The following is a 16,693-nucleotide window of genomic DNA, read 5'->3' as shown; positions in this document are numbered from 1 at the left end:
GAGATCCCAGCCGCCGGAGAGCTGGCTACATCTGGGGTGCATTCCTACACAGAGATACAGAGAGCAGATTCGGTTGATTAACGTCATCAATTAAATCCAGCCATTTGTGTTACAGTTGACAATGACAGTGGTATACAAAGCCTTATTACATCTCTGAAGCCTCAAAGAGCTTACCAGAAGCATCTCAGAGGCCAGGCTCTGAGGGGAGGAAAGAAGCCAGTGGTGACCACAGAGATAATGAGGGGAAGAAAACGGACCATCAGTCGCAGGAGCCACGGGGCAAGACAGCGGGGACATTGGAGGCACACTCTTCAAGAACCTTGGTGCATTGAGACAATCGAAGGCCCTCCTCCACCTAGAGCCTCAGCCCCAGCCCCACCTCCATTCTCCAGAGGTTGAAAATGGCCCCATAGGAGCCTGTTTCTGCTTTGTTCACATTACATTTGGTGACTAAGTTTCCAGAGCTGAATACAAGGCAAAGGGCATCGCTCCTGCATGGTGAGAACTGCCATCAAAACCTCCAGCTGTCAGCCGTGGGGTCTGGCCCTGCCTGTGCCGCTGACCAGCTGGGTGATCTGGACAAGTCACTTAACCTCTCTGAGTCTCAGTGTCTTCACTTATGACATAATGGTCCTGGCTAGTTGCCCTCTAGACTCCTGCCAGCTCTTACACAGGGAAATTCAGGGGACTTTTAATAGCATCTTTTTCTTTATCAACTTTTTATTTTGTACTAGGGTATAGCAGATAAACAACGGTGTGATAGTTTCAGCTGAACAGCAAAGGGACTTAGCCATAAATATACACGTATCCATTCTCCTCTAAAATACCCTCCCATCCAGGCTGCCACATAACCTTGAGCAGAGTTCCCTGTGCATAATAGCACCTCTTTCTGAAGAAATAAAACAAACAGGAAATGATTGAAAGAAGGTAATTGATATTCCCAGACACCCCCCTACCCACACCCCACTGTCACCCCCAGAGACCAGACCCAAAGCCAGCAACCAGACACCTTGAGACCTGGCTCTGTGCCCAAAGCCATCACAAGGCATTCAGGGCAGACTTCTCAGAATTAGGAGCCACAAGTGCCTCCTCCTCAAAGGCAAAGGTGACATCACATTTGCTTTATAGACTCCAGCCCCCAACCTGGTGCCCAGCTCGTAGAAGATGCGTTTAGTCTTAGCCTCCTACGGCTTTATATGTCAGAGCGATTGGACTGAAGTTCCGCAAGGTTCGAGTCCAAATATTTCAGCCTCTTCCTTTGTTTCTGAGGCTCAACTAGAGGGACTTCAAAACACCAAAGTGGAAACTAGGAAAAATGAAGTGATGGGTATCAAGGAACTGGCCACTGCCTGGCACAGCAGTGGCCGGGGAACATGGCAATTCCTCCGTCATCTCTGCCTTTCCCTCTCTTTTCCTCTCCTTTTCCACCATCAGGAGAGGGAATAAGACCCCTTATGTTCTTATCCCCTGTCTGCAAGTTACCACTGAGCCTTGGAAGGGTCTGAGACAGGAGACTCTGTTCTCTGACTGTCTCTAGGTGGCCATTGTGATCACTCTGTCGGTTTTCTCGGTTGCCCAGTACTCAAGAAGCACCCACCTTGGGACCATCTGAATTCTCTTCGCTGCTTGGAGGAGTCGCTTCACCTCCCTGAGCCCGAATCCTTTGTGTGTACTAGGCTGGCTGGAGAATGCAGTGAAGTGACGGACCTGATGTGCTCAGCACTGAGCCTGGCAGAGTCACTCAATAAACCCTAGTTAGTTTCACTTCCTTGTCATCATTACTGTCACGAAGGGGCAAGAGGGTTGGGGGAGGGTGGATGTGGCAGTGACGCTGCCCTGCTGCCACAAGCGTATCCTGTGGGCCTCCGGGGCTTTGGCTGCAAACAGCTGGGGCTGCACCCTGAGCCGCAGCGACACACAGCTGGCTTCCTAAGGATGCATAATTAACATCCAGCCAGCGGAAGCTTCTCTTCTAAAGAGAAGGGCAGAGACACAAACCCCAGGGTCCACCCTGGAGCAGGAGGTCCACAGGGCCTAGAATTCATTGCCTCCCTGAACTGGGAGGAAATGGAGGACCCTGGGAAGAGGTGGTGGGGGCAGCATCGTTGTCCAAGGTGTTGGCGGAGAGCCCTGGCAGAAAGGGCTGCCCAAGAAGTGGGCGAGGAGTATCACTGTCCCTTCTTTTAGGACCTTTCATCCCCTACAGCACTTTTGCATGTACCCTACCGCCTACCACCCCCCCCCCCTCCACAATACACACATACATGTCTTTCAGCTTCACCCCCCAACCAGGTCCTACAGGGTCTCCTTCTCTAGGCAATGACAGGCTCCAAATAGCTCTCTGCCTTAGCAAGACATCCCTCAGCTATTTAGTGCCTTAGGACAGGCTCATTTGTGCTATGGTGCTAATGTGCACTAAGGTTGCGTGTCTACGAGCAATGCCTCACATTAGTCCCTGTTAAATAGTGGCTACAAACATGTGCAGCATGTCTCTGGAGGCTGAGACCGAGGCAGAGCGTTGAGTCATTGGTCCAGGCAGTATTGACCAAGGGAATCTGACTGAACGCCTGACGCAGGCACTCTTTACCTCCTGCCCAGATTGCATTCTGAAGTGGCCTGAAAGCCCCTTGCAGGAGGTCTCCAAAGAGATGGTCTGGAAAAGCAGCCTGGTCAAGCCCCAGCATATTTAGGGATAGAAGCAAGCTGTGAGGTCGCACAACTCCAGGGGGCGCCCTTCACACTGCTGCCTCAGTGCGTGGAACAGGTTGGCTGCAGCAGTGCTGGGCACAGCCTGTGTGCTCATATTCAGCAGCCCTGGATGGAGGAGTTCTGGAACAGTGGTCAACCAGCCAACTTTTATAGGTGACGAAACTGAGGCACAAAGGTCAACTGACCTGCCCACAATTCCCTCCTCAGGTGAGACCCCCCCATACCCAACCCAAGACATATTTTATACCACACTTTCCCTGGTTTGCTCTGAAGACCAGCCCTTCCCTCGTACAGAACAAAGATGTATCCATAGGTCACCACTGGCCCAGACATGTTTATGTACACATAGACACGCATATATATAAGATATATCCAAAATGGTAGCCATGAAGCACACATGGCAATTTAAATTTAAATTAATTCAAATGAAATTTAAAATTTCATTTTCTGTGTTATACCAGCGATATTTGAAGTATTCAGTAGCTATATGTGGCTTGTGGCTACCATATTGGGAATTTCCATGATCTCAGAAAGTTCTGCTGGGTCGGCTATAGATTATACTGGGTCCACAAAGAGACTGGGAGGTGGGGCAGAAAGAGTTGTGGTTTTCCTGTTTAACTGTGTTTCATTCATTGCCCAGTGTGCCAAACACGGTGGTAGCACTTCGCCTGCCTGACCTCATTCATTCTTCACAAGCTCTGTGATGTAGGTGTTTTCACAAATCCCTTTTTACAGTTGAACTCAACAAGGTTAAGTAACTCGCCATGATCACACAGCCCATAAATGATGAGCCAAGGCTCTGACTCAAGTCTGTTTGATTTCAGAGGCCAGGTACTTAAATACTAATCTCTCCTGTTTCCAGTGGATAGAAAAGGATATAGACCCAAATGCTGCTATTAAAGGCAAGCAAACAGATGCTATTTGCACGATGGCAAAGACAAGGAAGGGGCTCAGAACCAATTACAGGAATTAATGAGGCTTGTTGGGTCCTAGAAGAGAAGACCAAGGGGTGAGTTCATCCTGTCCTCTAAGAACGGGAGACGGCCATGCAGGCAGTAGCCCTCCGTGGGTACCAAAAGCCAGGTGTGGAAAACACAGCTCACCCAGTGCAGCTCAACCTATGACCTGCAGGGAGAGAGACCAGGTGGTGAAGTGTCCGGGGAGAAGTCAGCCCCCCAAGGTCACAGGGCTCCAAAGTGGTGAACCCTGAGGCTCGTGCTGGGTGATTAACACCCAGAACCACCTCGACCTTGGACCAGACAGCATCATCCTGGGGCTTGGGTTTCCCGCAGCTAGAGCCCCGCAAAGTGGCCACAGGCAGCCACTTGTCCCACTTGCCTGAAACTTTCCTGGTTTAACCTTGAATTTCTCACCTCCCAGGAACCCCACATTCCTGGGAAGACAGAATGGCTGGTCACCCTCATCAGAAGGTAAATCATCCTCCCATGGTCCTTGGTTTGACTGCATATCGGATGCTTTGAACAATATTAATGACTGACTCCCGACTCCAGACATTTTGATTTAATTGGTCTAGACGTCAGCCTGAGAACTGAGCCTTTTAAAAGCTTCCCAGGTGATTCTAATGCACAGTCGCGGTAGAGAGCCACCAGCTTAGCCTGAGGAATCTGGCCTGATCCTGTTGCCGGGTTAACCTATCGCGGCTCAGCTCTGTCCCTATCCCCTGTGGCGTTGTGATTTATAAGAAATATACATTTCATCTTCGCCTCATTTCTGGCATAGAACTCGTAAAACCCTTGGAATTCCTAAGCAAGGAGTGCAATCAGGGTGTCTTTTGTTATGCTAATGAAGCGATTTTTTGGACACCCCCGCCCCCCACAGCCGGGGGCTGGTTACCAGGGAAACCGCTGTAGTCATTAAATGGTTGGAACTTTCAGTCCTGCTCCCAGACCTCCAGGGTGGGGAAAGGGGGCTGGAGGTTGAACCAATCGCCAGTGGTCAATTATTTACTCAATCATGCCTGTGTAGAGAAGCTTCCAGAAAAACCCCAAAGGCTGGGTTCTGAGTGTTCTGTGAGCCCATGAAGGTGCTGGGTAAGTGATGCACGCAGAGGACGTGGGAACTCTGAGCCCCTACACACCGTGCCCTGTGCAGCTCTTCCATCTGGTTGCTCCTGATATCATTGATGATATTCCTGTATAATTTGTGTGTGTGTGTTTAGTCACTCAGTCCTGTCTGACTTGCAACCCCATGGACTGTAGCCCACCAGGCTCCACTGCCCATGGAATTTTCCAGGAAAGAACACTGGAGTCAGTTGCCATTTCCTACTCCGGGGGATCTTCCCACCCCAGGGATCGAACCCACGTCGCCTGCACCAGCAGGCAGATTCTTTATGACTAGCTACCTGGGTTGCCCCCATCCGTTTATGATAAACTGATATAAAACAAGTAGAAAGGCAGAAAAAGAAGTAAGTAATCCAGTAAGTAAAATATTTTTCTCTGGGTTCTGTGAGCCGCTGTAGCAAATTCACTGGACCTTAAGGAGAGGTCAGAGGAACCTCCCACCTATAGCCAGAAGCCTGGGTAATAACCTGGACTTGTGAGTAGGTCTGAGGTGGAGAAGGGAGGGGCAGCCTCGTAGGACTCAGCCCTTATTAACCTGGGGAATCTGACATCATCCACAGTTTCTGGGTAGAGAGCATCAGAAGTGAGTTGAACTGTAGAAACCCAGCTGGTATCAGAGGATGGCTTAGAGTGGGGGAAAACCCACACACTGATTGTCAGATACTACCCTCCAACCAGGCCCGATATAAACCCAGCCCGGCATCCAAGAGCTTCCATGCCGTGGCTCCAATTTAATTTTCTAGCCACTTCATCCTATCTAGTGAAGCCAGCTAAAGTTGCTCAGTTGTGTCTCAGGCTTTGTGACCCCATGAACTGTAGTCCACCAGGCTCCACTGTCCATGAGATTCTCCAGGCAAGAATACTGGAGTGGATTGCCATGCCCTCCTTCAGGGGATCTTCCTGACCCAGGGATCAAACCCAGGTCTCCTGCACTGCAGGCAGATTCTTTACCATCTGAGCCACCAGTCTCATCCCAGCTAAGCGTCCCATTATCTTAAGCAGTCACTCTGGGAACCCCCGATGCAAGGAGTCAATAGATCATACTTGGAGAAACTCTGTTCTCACCTCCGCCTTCTGAAGCCCCCTGTTGACTGGACCATTCTGTGTGGATGCAGAGGTTGTGCGTTTTTGCCTATAGGCGCTCTAGCTGGTAAGTAACTAGAAATTTAGCCAACAGTTTCAGGGGATGCAGGGCCAGGTCTGGGCAGTGACACGGTGGTGGGGGTCTGGGCAAGCACAGTAAGTAATGGACGGGCAAGACAGAGACAAGGACAGGATTGGGGGGAATTCTGGGGTGGGAATTCTGATGAAATAGGAAGAGGGAGGGATGAAGCAGCTGTTTGAGGGTATGGGGAGATAACGCCTCTGCTCCTGCCACGGCCCCCTTTGGCTCTGCTGGGATAAAGCCCCCCATGCATTCAGCTCGTGGATGTGATCCTGGTTGGGGGACGAGGGCCCCTGGCCATGCCCCAGTCTCCAGTATCGACATGGGGAAGGTCTGCCCGCTTGGCCAGCCTGACTTAATTGGTATTTCTCCTAATTATCAGATTTAATCACCACCTCTCCAGTGAGATAATTTTTGACTCAAATGAAAAGTTAGTATAAAAAAAGGACAAGTAGACAAAGAAATACAAGGGAGAACAGAATTCAGTATAGAAAGCATTTTTAAATGGCGTGTGTGTGTGTGTGTGTGTGTGTGTGTGTGTGTGTGTGTGTGTGGTGAAACATTATTTCCTGTTCATCGCTGTCCATCTGACAGGAGCTCTGAGGCAGGGTCTCTGAGGGGCTCCTGGACTTGGCAGCTGTCTCTGGCTGGGCGGGGGGAGACCAGGGGCTCTGAGACTGGCGAGACTGGGAATCTGGAATTCAAATATGGCTCTCTGGCTTCAGGGCAATCCGGACGGCACCCCTGCGCCTGGCCCCTTGCTGAGGGTGGGAGGTGAAGCACCTGTGGCCTTTCTTGAACCAGAGGTTGGAGGGGTGGGCAGGTGGGGGTAGCGGGAGCAAGGAAGAGGGTGAAAAGGTGTGTGTGTGTGTGCGTGTGTGTGTGTGTGTGTGAGAGAGAGAATTGTCTCTGGCTGACCACTGAAATGGCCACAGTGATCAGAGGTGACCTTGCTCTATGGGTGAGGAAGCTCCCATGAGCTCATAGTAGCCCTGACTCGAAGCTTCTTGAACATTCATTAACTCCTGGAACACTTACCTACTAGCATTTAGAGAATCTGGAAAAGGGCCCCATTTACCAGAAGGCTGCCCTCCAGGGCCCCTCCTACTGCTGCAGGAATTCTGGCAGGGAGGTTGGGAAGGAGACTGGGAGAGAGGAGCAGAGAGGCGTGGAACCTGTGAAGAGAGCTGACTGCGTGGCCATAAGGAAGCAGAGGGGAGCGGGGCTCGGGGACCCCGAGGAGTGCCGGAACACAGGGAGACCCGGAGCTGGGGTCCGCCCTCAGGAGGAGGCTGCCCTCACCTTGACCTGTCATCCGGTGACTAGCTGAGACTTCCAGAGAATTCCAGTGCTGGGGAGACTTTTCCTGGGGAGACTGTTTCCTAGGGAGATAGTGGAACCAGGCGGAAGGGCCACCAGAGGATCCCAGATCCCTGGAGGGTCTCCGTCCCCTGTCCACAGTCAGGCTGGGATCTGGTGTGTGACCCAAGTTTGAGGCCCACAGCTGCACTTGTCCCGCTTCTGCTGGGAGGCCCAAACAGGCTCACAAAGCCGCAGGTGGATGGAGGAGGCCCCTGAGCTGAAAATGCCCCTGTGGACGGACGCTTTTCCCTGGGCCTCTCAGTCCTCCATGGATTCATCAATAGACCCTCCCCTGGTACCCCCGCTACACCACCACTCTGGAGGAAACGAGACAAGAAACGTCAAGGAAGGCCTCTGGCCCAGGTCTGACCACAGGCGGCTGGGAGTCTGGCCACCTGCCCTTCCCTCTGTAGCGAGTCAGGACCCGACACCACCAGTGGCTGCACCTCTCCAGAGGGTAGTGGAGCGTGTGGGCTCAGAAGCTGCTGGAGCAGAGTGTGAATAATGGAAACTGCTTCTGCCTTCATTAGGCTCACATTAAAATCTCACTCCCTGAAGCTTCAGAGGTGGCAGGGAGGCCCCTCCCTCCTCCATGGCCCTGGATGCCCGGGTCTCCTTCCGCCCAAGTGCACGCATTCACGAATCCCTCTCACTCTCCCCTTCCCCTTCATCCTCCCCGGGCTCTCCATCTGCTCCACGGTGACCATCACTTGCCGTTGTCCCCTCCCCCTCCTCCTGCCTCCGTTCCCTTGGGCACCCCACAGCCCTGAGCAAAGCAGCTACTCTAGCTCTCTGCCCAGTAACTAGGAGAGCAGGCCAAAGCCTTGGCATGCGATGGTCCTGTGAAAACAAGGGTGGATGGCGGGCAGAGGGGGTCCTTCATTCGTGTCCGACTCTTTGTGACCCCTGTGGACTGTAGCCTGCCAGGCTCCTCTCTCCGTGGGATTTTTCAGGCAAGAATACTGGAGTGGGTTGTCATTTCCTTCTCCAGGGGATCTTCCCGACCCAGGGGTCGAACCTCAGTCTCCTGCATTGGCAGGCGGATTCTTTACCACTGAGCCACCTGGGAAACACCCCACCTCGATCTCCACCCCCACGTTGGCTCCTTGTACCGGCCTGTATATTCCCAACCTCCTTCTGATAACGAAGAAAGAATGGTAGTGGCTGATTTGCTTTGTGTATGACTGAGAACAGAAGGGAAAGCCCTTAGGAGATGTGGATGGAAACTTTTATTTTCAGATATTCCTAAGCCACGGTTTCTCAGACTCGGGAATACTCCCATCTGGAGGCCAGATAATTCTTTGTTGTGTGTGTGGGTGGGGAGAGTTGAGGAGGGACTGTTCTGTGCATCGTATGAGGTTTAGCAGCATCTCTCGTTTTGACTCAATGAGGCCAGTAAACTGGCTTCCTCCTGCCCATCCGGCTGTCCCTGGGGAGCAAAACTGTCCCAGCCTGAGAACCACTGTGCAAGACTGGCTTCTCATTTAGGCATCCGTGTGGCCTTGGTGTGTGTGTCTTCCACCACCCCATCCCACCCCCAGCTGTCACCCTTGCCTCCTACCATCTACCCTTGAGCATCCTGGAACTCTCTGAGTTGCTTTTTCTTTCATTTGACAGATGAGGACGCTGCCTACTTTGCAGATGGATGTGAAGAACACGAGATAAAAACTCCAGAAAATATATTTAAGCACTACACTCTGTTATTATTATATGCAAATAAAACTAAGTCTATATACTCAAGGGAGAGTTAATTTTAAGTGATGATGAATAAGGGCACTTCAGAAACTCAGTATGATTAGATTGGGAGATTTGTGAAAATAGTTTAAAAGGAGGAAGGGACTCAAGAGTCAGAGTGAAAGAAGGAGAAAAATGTGGGAGCAGGTGCCAAGAGATAGATTGCCATAAAAAGCGGGATCTTGGAAAACACAGTGGCTAAGAGGTCACAGTTGGTCTGGAGGTAAATAGAGGGGCTGATATGGGGATTCAAGGAAGGGATGTGTAGGTTCGGGTTGGAGGAGGTGTGTGATTGTGCTAGGATGAGGATTTAGGAATTTGAAAGCTAGCCAAGGAGGGTGAGCAAAGAGGAGAGCCTGCACAAGCAAGATTTAAAGCAGAAGACTGACCCACTCCACAGGAGAAAATAAGACCGCTTCAGAGACAGAGTTAGAGATGGGCAAATAACCAAGTGAGGCTGGTCAGGGCCAGTGCGCCTCAGCCTACACTGCTGGAAAGAATATACTCTCTTTCTCCTGAGGTTGCTAATCTGGAAGAAGAAACCTGCCTGAGGAGGTGGCAGTGCAGAACAGAGAGACAAGAGATAGATGACTGATGATACCATCTGTACACCTGGATCCAGCCATGCCTGAACTCCAGAATCCCAGGCTCTTCCAGCAAGATAAAGGGTCCCTTTCACTAGTGAATGTGTTGATTCCGACCAGTGTATTACCAATAATTGCTGCCTACAAATAGTGAGCACCACAGAGTCCTTCGTGCCAGTTTGTGGACACTATTGAGCTATTATGTGCTGATTTAGTTATCCATTTGCCCACTGAGAGCTCACAGGACCGGCCTTGGACAAAGCTAAGTCAGGAAAGTTAGCTCTTCTCTTGTAGCATCACAAAGCTCCAGGTTCTTTAGTCCCGGTCGCAAAGTGTGGGTCGCTCAGTCATGTCGCTTAGTTGTGTCCAACTCTTTTGCAACTCCATGGACTATAGCCCGTAGCCCACCAGGCTTCTTAGTCTATGGAATTCTCCAGGCAAGAAGAATACTGGAGTGAATAGCCATTCCCTTCTTCAGGGGATCTTCCCGACCCAAGGATCGAACCTGGGTCTCCTACATTGCAGGTGAATTCTTTACCATCTGAGCTGTTCCCAATGCTTTCAGCCAAAACAAAAACTGACCCGATGATAGATTTTTTTTTTTTTTTTTTTTTGCCCTTTAGTCTGAATGAGATTTGAACAGGTTTTTGCCTTTTAAAGCAATTTAGGCAAACATTTGTTTGAGCTCTTGATGATCTTTGCTGAGAGGCAATTTAGGGCCCTCGGGGCAGCTGGCCAGAAGGTGAGTTGTCACTGGTGACTTGCTATCAAGAAGAGTCACATCCCTAAGACTAGACCCCAGGTTCTCAGGAGGGGGCAGTGCAAGCTAATTTCATTCCAAGCTGGAATTCAAAAGAGTCAGGCAGGCCAGAGACAGGATATTTACAATAGGGTCTTGGCATTAGCAAATTGCTAAATTGAAATGTTTCCAGCCTTAGAAAGAGTCAGGGGCATTGGGACACTCTGGCTGAAGCTAATCCTATTATTTGGAACTCTATCAGCACCGGCTTCTGGCTGGAGCCTAATCTCGGGGGTGGATTACTGAGTGGGGGTGCTGCTTTTCTTTTCTGTTCTCTTGGCTTTCATAATATTTCCCGGGTACGTGGCTGGATTAGGACGAAGACTGTGGCTGGTCCTTCCCTTGCTCACATCCTCCTCCTAGCCAAATCCCACAACATTCCCTGGGAACGCTGTTTGTGGTTAAGAGTGATAAGCTAGCAAGAAACTTTATTTTGCGAACAGTGAAAAAACAACAAAGGAAATCGACTTTTCGCTCTAATTTGCAGGCTGGACTCAGCACAGTGATTGTCATAGCCTCTGAATGCCCAAGAGAGGAAGAGAGAGCTTTGCTAAAACTGAGAGCTTCATTCCTTCCTTCCCCTTTCATTCATTTGCTTGTTCACTCATTCACTCACTCATCCATTTGCCCATTCACTCATTGCAGTGGCCCTTGGTGCCTCCTGAGGGTAGGCATGGTCATGATCCATCAGTGCTCATACAAACCCAGACACGTGCATGAATGGGGCTGGCTGTGTATTTCCGAGATCAGGGACTCAGTAAACTTCTTCTGTGAGGGGCTGGAGTGTAGTCTATGTGTTCTGTGTCACAACTATTCAACTCTGCCATTGTGGCCTAAAAGCACTGCAGATAATAGATTACAAATAGCATGGCTATGGTCTAATAAAACTTTACTTGTGAAGGCAGATGGCATCAGATGTGTGGCCTGAAGTGGTAGTTGGCTGACACTTGGGCTAGCCACCAACTGTACTAGTGACTCAGTTTCCTTGTGTGAACTTAGTAACCACAGTCTGCCTATTTCTCTGCACCCCTTCTGTGGTGGGTGTTGGAGACTCATCTTCCTGTGTGTTAGTACAAGGATGGCTCAGGAAGGCAAGTGAGGTAGACCAGATGGCCCTTGAGACTCCTCCCAGTGTCCACATGCCAAGTTTTAGGGTGGATGAAGACTATGAAAAATCACTTCCTCAGTGTCTGTTTATGGTCTGGCTGTGGGTGGTGTTCCAACTGACCTAGGAAGGGTCCTCAAAGATAAAGGGGCACAGTGCCCACCCAGGGCTGGGGTCTTTGCAGCCCATCTTCTGGATCTGTTGGTTGGGTGGTTTATATTGTATATGGCATATTGATTCATTCAACTCTTTGTTCTTCTCTGTAGCTGGACTTAGTGGAGGTGTCTCAATTATTTTTTGATTATCTGCTAACTCCATGTGCAGCCTTATGCATGACATTCTGGTTTCAGAGGAAAAAGACTTGGGAGCTCAGAGTAGCAGGGGAAAAGAAAAATTCGCAATTAAGAGTCCAATGTGCTAGGTGTGGTGAGAGCAGTTAGCAGTCATGTGGAAGGACAAGTTGGTTCCAGGGATATATCAGGGGAAGGTGGGGTGATACCGTGTCTCTGGGGCTTAATTCCAGAGCACAGAGAGCCTCTTGGAAGAAAGAACTCTCCTCTCAGGGGCCACCCAAGGACCACTGGGCCCTTCACCTGCTTAGGGCTCCAGAGCGCTTTGGCTGAGGTCTAGGGAGCCCGTTTGTAGGAATGAAGAGCGGCCCATTCAAGGCAAAAACTTTCCCTATTTGCTTCTTACAGCAGTTTTTGTTTATCTCATTATCTCCCAACCTGAAGAACAGGACCATCTGGCATGCGGGCATGTTAACAAGATCATAAATTAGGAGGAGAAATGAAGCCAGATTTCCATAATGGTCGCAAGACAGAAATCAACAGCGCTGGGAAGGAATTTGCCGGGAAGGTAGGGTGGGAGGGAGCCGAATGAAAAACGCCTCAGCACATCCAGCCTGAATGAAAAACACAGATCCAGAGCCATTTAGGAGGAGTGTTTTTCAGAAAGTGCTGGCGCAGCAGCCGCCCCTCCCAGTCTTTCTCTCCTCTCCTGTCTTCTGGGTCCTGCCTTCGGAATGGGGCCAGCTTGAACACCCTCGCTCTCCTAGGTCGTTAGTACAATTACTGAAATAATTGTCTGAAGACTCCCTCTGCATCTCACCCAGTGCCCAAGGCCTCACGAGCTTGGACCAGCACTCAGGCCACTAGTATTTCCATAGGCTCTGCCTCCTTCCAGGGACCCTGGGCCAAGACATCGACAGCGATTAAGTGAGAAGAGAGGATGCTGCCCATCCGGGACACGGATGTTAAGAGTGCCCCCCGGTGCCTGTGCACAGAGTCTTGCTTAGTGTCACCATCAGGCTGTTCTTGGCTTTTTGGCAGAAAGCCCCTCCCCATTCCCTGAGTGCCTTAAAGAAGCATAAGAGCAAACCTCCAAGATTTTGGGTCGGGTTCCAGAATCACCACGAGCAAGTCACATGAATCCTTTGGTTTCCCAGTGTCTATAAAATTTATATTTGTGTTATACTGTAGTCTTTTAGGTGCTTCCCTGCTGGCTCAGATGGTAAAGAATCTGCCTGCAATGCAGGAGATCCAGGTTCAATCTCTGGGTCCAGAAGATCCCCTGGAGAAGGGAATGTGGTCTATTAAGTGTTTGACTGAGTTATGTGTAAAAAGATGTGACACCTTAATTGAAAAATACTTTATTGCTGAAAAACATTCACCATCATTGGGGCCTTCATTGAGTTGTAATCTTTTTGCTATAGTAACACCAAAGATCACTGATCACAACTCATCATAACAAGTATAGTAATAATGAAAAAGTTTGAAATATTGTGAGAATTAACAAAAAATTTCAAACTTTTGTTTCACAGATTACCCATCAAGGAGAATGGTTTCTCCTTTTCAAAAATCGAGAGCACACTTGATAGAATGAGGCTGAAGAAACAAAAAGCATGATCATTTTTAAGTTACCTGATGGAAGAGGAGGCTGATATTGCGAGGGTAAAATAACAAACTTCTGTTTTCTTTTCCAATTCAGTTCAGTTCAGTTCAGTTCAGTCGCTCAGTTGTGTCCGACTCTTTGCAACCCCATGAATCGCAGCACGCCAGGCCTCCCTGTCCATCGCCATCTCCTGGAGTTCACCCAGACTCACGTCCATCGAGTCTGTGATGCCATCCAGCCATCTCATCCTCGGTCGTCCCCTTCTCCTCCTGCCCACAATCCCTCCCAGCATCAGAGTCTTTTCCAATGAGTCAACTCTTTGCATGAGGTGGCCAAAGTACTGGAGCTTCAGCTTTAGCATCATTCCTTCCAAAGAAATCTCAGGGTTGATCTCCTTCAGAACGGACTGGTTGGATCTCCTTGCAGTCCAAGGGACTCTTCAAGAGTCTTCTCCAACACCACAGTTCAAAAGCATCAATTCTTCAGTGCTCAGCCTTCTTCACAGTCCAACTTTCACATCCATACATGACCACAGGAAAAACCATAGCCTTGACTAGACGGACCTTAGTCGGCAAAGTAATGTCTCTGCTTTTGAATATACTATCTAGGTTGGTCATCACTTTTCTTCCAAGGAGTAAGCGTCTTTTAATTTCATGGCTGCAGTCACCATCTGCAGTGATTTTGGAGCCCAAAAAAATAAAGTCTGACACTGTTTCCACTGTTTCCCCATCTATTTCCCATGAAATGATGGTACCGGATGCCATGATCTTCGTTTTCTGAATGTTGAGCTTTAAGCCAACTTTTTCACTCTCCTCTTTCACTTTCATCAAGAGGCTTTTAGTTCCTCTTCACTTTCTGCCATAAGGGTGGTGTCATCTGCATATCTGAGGTTATTGATATTTCTCCTGGCAATCTTGATTCCAGCTTGTGTTTCTTCCAGTCCAGCATTTCTCATGATGTACTCTGCATAGAAGTGTGACAATATACAGCCTTGACATACTCCTTTTCCTATTTGGAACCAGTCTGTTGTTCCATGTCCAGTTCTAACTGTTGCTTCCTGACTTGCATACAGATTTCTCAAGAGGCAGGTTAGGTGGTCTGGTATTCCCATCTCTTTCAGAATTTTCCATTGGGGAAGTAATATCATAATAGATACACATCATGAATGTGTTGATGTTAGGTAGCACAAGGCTCTAATACCACCTGCAAATTTATCTCTACTCAGTTTCTTTTCTTAAAATTATTTTCATTTATTTATTTATTTTGGCTGCACCAGGTCTTAGCTGCAGCATGCAGGGTCTTCAGTCTTCATTACAGCATGGAGACTTTTTAGCTGTGGTACGTAGAATCTAGTTCCCTGACCAGGGATCAAACTCAGGTCCCCACTTTGGAAGCGTGAAGCCTTAGCCACTGGACCACCAAGGAAGCCTCTCTGCTCAGTTCCTTTTCAAGGGGCAGTTCACTGACAAATTTTTCACTCTCTGCCATCACCTATTCAAGCCTCTAAATGTTTAAACAAGTCAGTTTTGATCATTTAATGGTTCCTATAAAGTTGTTGTTTTTGTAAGTATCTTCTGAATCTATGGTTTCTTCCCCTATCTTGGTCCTTATTTTGTGTCTTTATCTCTCTCTCTCTTTCTAGCTCTTTCTCATCAATGGACATTTTCTTTGTATATTTTATTTGTATTTTGTTCCAGCCATAATTCTTGAATTGACTAATCCCTTCTGTTTGTAATCTATTCATTTCTGCTTTTATCAGGTATACCCTGCAAGTTTCCAAGGATTATTTAATTGTATCTTTCTACATTCTGAGGTGCATGGGTGGTTTATTTGTTTTCATTCATTTTTATTCAGTAAATTCACTGACCTTTTCTTTATAGCCCAATACATGTCACATGTTGTAAATGTCCCCTGGCCACTAGAAAAGAAAATATTTTGACTTCTTTGTAGGTTAGTGATGCAAATATTTAGTTATTGAATATTTATGCAGATAACTATGGCTTTATTTATTCTTTGAATTCTAGATTTCTTAAGAAAATGCTCCTCTTTATTGTTTCTGTCAGTTTTTTTTTAAATTATATTTGGGCTTTAGGTATTTTGATATAATGTTGTTATATACATGAAGATATAGGTCTATTAGATCTTCATTATGGATTATTTATTTCATGAGTAAAAAAAATGACTATCCTGTAAATGATTTATCTCTTGAATTCTATACACCACTGCTTTTTTTCCCCCATCATCTGGTATTTTTCTGTCCAGCTCTTAATTTTAAAATTTTTGGAGTAATTATGTTCAGGTGTATTTCTTGTAGGTAATACAAAACCAAGTTTTATTTCTTGAGCCATTTTGAAAGTCTGTATTTTAACAATGGAGTTGAATCTATTTATCTTTTTTTTTTAATATACATGACCTGTTCTTATTTCTGCATTATTATTGTTATTATCATTTTGGTTTTTTGCTTTTTATGTTTCCTTGATGCTTATTTCATACCATTAGGTTTATGGGACTATGTTTATAATCCTATAATGTTATTTTTAGTTCTACTGGTAGCTACTGGGGCTTCCCTGATAGCTCAGTTGGTAAAGAATCCACCTGCAATGCAGGAGACCCGGGTTGGGAAGATCCGCTGGAGAAGGGATAGGCTACCCAGTCCAGTATTCTCGGGCTTGCCTTGTGGCTCAGCTGGTAAAGAATCTGCCCGCAATCTGGGAGTACTTTCAATTTTACAAATATTGTCAAACTTGTATTGTTTTATTTTAACCAAATCAATAATGAAACAGTACCTCATGACTTATGTACAACTAGGAGAAAAATATTATCACATATTTACATCTTTTCCTCTCTTCTTCCCAGACTGACTTGGTATGCTATCAAATTTTGGGCCCTGTTTAACACTGATAAATGATTATCCTTACATTCTGCTTTTTTTCCCCTTCAAGAATATTTGCACTGTTTTGTAACTGTGCTGTCAATCATTTTCCAGGCCTGTTTAAATGACCTCTGTGGCAGCACCAGAGCCACGGTCTTCTCTTGTGAACCCTGACTCAGCTTCTGGTTGTTAGGTACACATCCTGGTGTACTTTTTAAAAGGATGAAACTGCACAGTATACTTTTGGAATCTTTGCATCTCTGAGAAAGTCGTGGTATTGAAGAGTGAACACCACCTTGGTTGTTAGGTGTGTTCTTGGTCTTGGATCAAGACCTTTCCCTCTCTATGCAGCATCCAGCTCTGTCTTCCTTGCCTCCTACCTGCCTCTA

General features: G+C 47.8%; 1 protein-coding gene and 1 long non-coding RNA gene across 3 annotated transcripts in view; one reads left to right on the top strand and one right to left on the bottom strand.

Moving 5' to 3' along the window:
• LOC132657339 (uncharacterized) overlaps positions 1 to 9,052 on the top strand; it is a 55,540-nt gene extending 46,488 nt beyond the window's left edge. Inside the window, exons 3-4 of the long non-coding RNA XR_009595334.1 lie at positions 4,090 to 4,139; positions 8,935 to 9,052. This is a non-coding gene — a long non-coding RNA (uncharacterized LOC132657339). The remainder of the gene's footprint in view (positions 1 to 4,089; positions 4,140 to 8,934) is intronic.
• Positions 1 to 16,693, bottom strand: part of SHISA6 (shisa family member 6) — a 264,704-nt gene that overhangs the window by 51,593 nt on the left and 196,418 nt on the right. The window lies entirely within an intron of this gene.

The sequence above is a fragment of the Ovis aries genome, chromosome 11 (genome assembly GCF_016772045.2).
Source record: "Ovis aries strain OAR_USU_Benz2616 breed Rambouillet chromosome 11, ARS-UI_Ramb_v3.0, whole genome shotgun sequence".
NCBI lineage: Eukaryota > Metazoa > Chordata > Mammalia > Artiodactyla > Bovidae > Ovis > Ovis aries.
This window is presented reverse-complemented; position numbering and strand designations above follow the sequence as displayed.